This window comes from Arachis ipaensis, chromosome B03, assembly GCF_000816755.2.
Source record: "Arachis ipaensis cultivar K30076 chromosome B03, Araip1.1, whole genome shotgun sequence".
Classification (NCBI taxonomy): domain Eukaryota; kingdom Viridiplantae; phylum Streptophyta; class Magnoliopsida; order Fabales; family Fabaceae; genus Arachis; species Arachis ipaensis.
In genome coordinates, this window is record NC_029787.2 from 112576872 (window position 1) to 112583165 (window position 6294).

The window sequence follows — 6294 nt, forward strand, 5'->3', positions numbered from 1 at the left end:
GACTACAAACCTTAGAGGGTAAAGATCTCCCTAACACTTGGAATGTATCTTCCTTAAAGTTATATTACAGTTAATACCAGGAACAGGCCAGTACTCTTTTTCCTACTGCCAAGATTTTTCCCACAAGGGTTTTGCTTGGAGAGGTTTTAACGAGGCTAGCCTACCTAGGCCTTTGAAATCAAAGGTTCTCCAATAAATAAATCTCTTATTTTATCAAAATCATTATTCTCCCCATTTCACACTTCTCCTTCATTTATAACATACATATCATGCCGACCTACACTCTCAATCCGACTATTCGGATACTATCAAACAAACAATTAACAGATCATATTCCAAAACAGATTATTTGGAATCTATCAATCCGATAATCGATCCTAATCGGAACCTGATAACTCGGATACAATCCATCAATCCGATAGCCAACCTTAAAACGAAAATTCAATCAAACAAATATCCGATCTAAGTCGGAAGCCAATCATTCCATCAAACAAATATCCGATCTAAGTCGATCATTCAATTCAAATAAATATCTGATCTAAATCGGAATCCGATTATTCAATCAAACAAATATCCGATNCCGATCTAAGTCGATCATTCAATTCAAATAAATATCTGATCTAAATCGGAATCCGATTATTCAATCAAACAAATATCCGATTTAAGTCGGAAGCCGATCATTCCATCAAACAAATATCCAATCTAAGTCGATCATTCAATCAAATGAATATCCGATCCAAATCGGAATCCGATCACTCAAATTAACCAAAAGAATCCAACTACTACGATCAAACAAATTCAACCAAATACCAATCAATCGAAAACAACCATTCAATCAAAAATCCGATTTTTATCCAAACCCCACAAGTAGCAACCAATCTAAACATATATCTGATCTTATTGACTACTCGGAATTTCTTAGTCAAACAAATATAACCGATCTTACACATAATCAGATGATCCTGAACTAAACAGATTACCGAGCAATACTCGAAAAACAACTATTCTAAATCTACCAAACTACAGTGCAAGGTTGCAAAACAAATAAAGCTTGCACCTATTAAGAAACGCTATGATATGATTTATCCCTATCAAAACAATGTGGCTAAACGAAAATAGAAAAACACTGTTAAACATAATAATGACATTCATAAGAGCATGAAGTCAGAGGCACCATAAAATACTCTCTACAGGAAGCAGTACCAAAATACAAAACAAGCTCAACTCAAGAGCAAATTAGTTTATAAAAAAATACAACAAACCACATACTACTGAACATTTTCAGCACCATCATCCTCAACCATAACCCCATCACGAATAATCTTACCGGGATCCATCTGATCAAGATCAACATTAGGAGCCAAAAACCTGGCTTGCAGAGAAGCTCGCTCAAACCCCTCAATAAAAGAGTCCAGGATCGCTGTATCCTTACTCTTTTCTAAGCTTTTCAACTCAGCAGTCAACTCCACTACCCGAGTACTCATACTCGACAGATCAACATCTTTCTTTTTAACATCTTCCACCTCTTTTGCATAATTCTCCTTCATCAATTTTAAATCCTTCTCAAGCTCAGCTATCTTACTCTCCAGCTCTGTAACCCTTGCAGTCTTCAAACTCAATTATTCCTCCAACCTCACATCGGGTTTTTGCTCGGCCACTTGACGATGTTCTTTTCTTGGCTATGCCCTAAACTGGCAAGCCTCAGACCAACAACCTTATACAAACAAAAGCAAAATTCACAAACAAGGACATCCATAAAATTATCAACCAAAACAAACAAAGGATGGAACATTACCTGCATGTACTGATCAATAGCCACATCTCCCACCTCTTCAACCAAAATAACATCGCCAGGAGTCTGACAAACTTCATCGGCAGTAATCATGAAAGAATAATCCTTCCCCCAAAGAGAAGATCCCTCACTCTGCTCAACAACGCCGTGCAATTTTTTCTGATTATCATAGAACCTTTGCAGATCCTCGGCTGGAACCTCTATCCCATCTTCAGAATCTTCCGACAAATCCACTACGTCCGCCTTTTTCCTTTTCAAAATTATTTTTACCCATCTTGTGCCAAAAGAGGAATATGTTAATACTCTTATTGGCTCAGGTAATGTGATAGAAGGCTCCGGAAAAGCTATAATTTTGTTTTCTGGAGGAACAAAATTTATAATAAATAATGCACTATTATCTACCAAGTCCCTAAGAAACTTGTTGAGTTTCAAAGATATTCGCCGAAATGGATATCATGTTGAGACAATGAATAAGGGAAATCATGAGTATTTATGTATCACAACTCATGATTCAAATAAGAAAGTTATATTAGAAAAATTATCCTCACTTTCATCTGGGTTGTATTATACCAAGATTAGTGCAATTGAATCACATACCATTGTAACCCAGAAGTTTACTAGCCCAAATAAATTCATAACTTGGCATGATAGATTGGGTCATCCGGAAACAACCATGATGAGGAGAATTATTGAAAACTCCCATGGACATTCACTAAAGAACCAGTAGATTCTTAAAACTAGTGAATTTTGTTGTGCTACATGTTCTCAAGGGAAGTTAATTTTAAGGCCATCACCAGTAAAGATTGGATTTGAGTCCCCTGAATTCCTAGAAAGGATTCAAGGTGATATATGTGGACCTATTCATCCACCATGTGGATCTTTTAGATATTTTATGGTCCTAATAGATGCATCTTCGAGATGGTCACACGTGTGCTTATTATCTTCTCGCAACCTGGCGTTTGCGAGATTACTGGCTTAAATTATTCGATTAAAAGTACAATTTCCAGAAAATCCAATCAAAGCAATTTGTATTGATAATGCTGGTGAATTTACTTCCCAAGCTTTTGATGCTTATTGTATGACTAATGGAATAAGTGTTGAACATCCAGTAGCTTATGTTCACACACAAAATGGGTTAGCAGAATCAATTATTAAACACCTCTAATTAATTGCTAGACCCTTATTTATGAGAACAAATCTTCCAACCTCGGTTTGGGGGCATGCTATTTTACATGCCGCAGCACTTATTCGTTTGAGGCCAACGAGTTACCATCAGTTCTCTCCTATGCAATTAGCATTTGGCCAGCAGCCAAATGTTTCTCATTTAAGAATATTTGGGTGTGCGATATATGTTCCCATTGTACCACTTAATCGCACCAAAATGGGACTCCAAAGAAAATTGGGGATATATGTTGGATATGATTCTCCCTCTATAGTGAGGTTTCTTGAGATACAAACCGGAGATGTATTTAAAGCCCGGTTTACGGATTGTCATTTTGATGAATCAAAATTTCCAACATTAGGGGGAGAGAATAAGCTTCCTGAAAAGGAACTTAATTGGAATGCATCATCCTTGATGCATTTAGATCCTCGATCAGGGCAATGTGAACTAGAAGTTCAAAAGATTATACATTTGCAAAGAATAGCAAATGAATTGCCTGATGCATTTTCTGATATAAAGAGGATAACCAAATCTTAAATACCAGCAGAAAATACCCCAATTCGAATTGATGTCCCAGTTGGACAAATTGCCACCGAAGCAAATACACACTAGAAGCGTGGCAGGCCTGTCGGTTCCAAAGACAAAAATCCTCGAAAGCGAAAAGAGGTAAATACTATTCCTGTTAAAAAAGACATAGTAAAGACACCTGCAGTTGTCCAAAATTCTGATATAACGCCAGAAGACGTTCAGGTACCTGAAAATTGTGAAAATGACGAGATCTCGATAAATTGTCTTTACAGGAGAGAAATGGGACTGAAATAAGACAATTGTCAATGAAATATATGCATATAATGTGGTATTAAATATCATGCATGAAAGTAAGGATCTTGAGCCAAGATTAGTCGAAGAATGTCGACAAAGGAATGATTGGCCAAAATAGAAAGAAGCCATGAAGGCTGAATTAGACTCACTTGTAAAGGACCTATAGTCCGTACACTAGAAGATGTAAAACCTGTTGGATTCTGATGGGTATTTGTGAGAAAACGAAATGAGAAAAATGAAGTTGTGCACTATAAAGCTCGACTTGTGGCACAAGATTTTTCACAAAGGCCCGGTATAAATTATGAAGAAACGTATTCCCCTGTAGTGGATGTGATAACATTGCGTTATTTGGTCAGTTTATCTGCATATCATAAACTGCATATGCACTTAATAGATGTGGTAACAGCCTATTTATATGGCTCATTAGATCGGGATATCTATATGAAAGTCTCTGAAGGACTAAAGATATCTAAACCATCCAATGAATATTCACAAGGGTTATACTCAGTCAAATTGCAAAGATCTTTATACAGTCTAAAGCAATCTGGACGAATGTGGTATAATCGTCTTACTGAGTATTTGGCCAAAAACTGATTCAAGAATGATGATATATGTTCGTGTGTTTTCATAAAGAAAATTGCATCTGGATTCATTATAATTGCTGTGTATGTTGATGATTTAAATATCATTGGGACTCCTGAAGAGATTCCAACAATTATAAAATCTCTAAAAGAAGAGTTTGAGATGAAAGATCTTGGAAGGACTAAATTTTGTCTCGGCCTGCAGATCGAGCATATAAAAAATGGGATCTTTATTCATCAAACAACATACACAAAGAAGATCTTGAAAATATTTTATATGGATAAGTCACATCCCTTGAGTACCCCAATGATTGTAAGATCTTTGGATGTGGAGAAGGATCAATTCCGTCCTAAAGAAGAGAATGAAGATATGTTTGGTCCTGAAGTACCATATCTTAGTACCATTGGAGCGCTAATGTATCTTGCTAATAATACACGACCCGATATATCATTTGCTGTGAATTTATTAGCAAGATATAGTTCTTCTCCAACCAGAGGACATTGGAGTGGAGTCAAACAAATCTTTCGATATCTTCATGGAATGGTTGATATGGGATTGTTTTATCCCTATGAATCCAAGTCACAATTAGTTGGCTATGCAGATGCTGGATACTTGTCTGATCCACATAAAGAGAGATCTCAAACAGGATATATGTTCATATATGGTGGTACAGCTATATCATGGAGGTCCACAAAACAGACGATAGCAGCAACCTCCTCTAATCATGCTGAAATACTCGCGATACACGAAGCTAGTCGCGAGTGTTTTTGGCTCAGAAGTTTGATCCAATATATTCTGTCATCATGTGGGCTAATTGATCATAAGATAGCTCCAACTGTCCTGTTTGAGGATAATACATCATGCATTGCCCAACTTAAAGGCGGATACATCAAAGGCGATAGAACAAAGCATATTTCTCCCAAATTCTTCTTCACTCATGATCTTCAAAATCAAGGAACAATTGATATCCAACAGATCCGCTCAAGTGACAATCTGGCAGATTTATTTACAAAGTCACTCCCAAAATCGTCTTTTGAAAGATTGGTACATCAGATTGGAATGCGCCGATTTCGAGACATTAAATGATGTCGACAAGAGGGGGAGACTGTACTCTTTTCCCTTGATCAGGTTTTTTTTCCATTGGGTTTTTCTTGACAAGGTTTTTAATAAGGCAGTCCCCATCACTAAAGGATATTGTACTCTTTTTCCTTCACTATGGTTTTTTTTCACTGGGTTTTTTTTAGTAAGGTTTTAATGAGGCATAATCCTGAATGGTCATCCAAGGGGGAGTGTTGTAATAAGTTCAAAGTACGTGGATGCCCATTCAATATATGGGCGGTTTGATTTTCCCTATGAGAAATGAAGCTCCCAAGCCAAAATGAAAATAAATGAAATTTTGAATGCTTGGACATTTGTATCTATAAATAGGAGACTAAAGTCTCAAGAAACATATAGCAATAAGAATATTAAAATATTCTTCACTCTCTCTCTCTTTCTCCTGTACTATTCTCTCTTATATTCTTTACTACAATATTATTAATTATATCTACTATTTTGATATAGTAATTCTAGTGAATATTACTACTTGAGTTATCTAATTATATTTTCATATTTTATATTTACATCCTCTTTATTTATTTAGTTGTTTTACAACAATTTTTAGTTATTATGTATTAGTTATAGATAGAGCTTGAAAGAAAATTGCAAGGTCTTCTTTTATATAGTATCTCTATATTTATTTTTTGTATAAAATTATTAGTTATTTTTTTAGAGAAATTTAGTTTTTTTGGATATTTTTTTTTGTTTGGGGTTAAATATTTACACTATTTAATTATTATTTCGAATTTATTATTTTGAATGTAATTAAAACTTAGTCTTAAATAAAACGTCACAAATTATCACTTTATATTTTGTTAAAGATTTAATTAATTAGGAT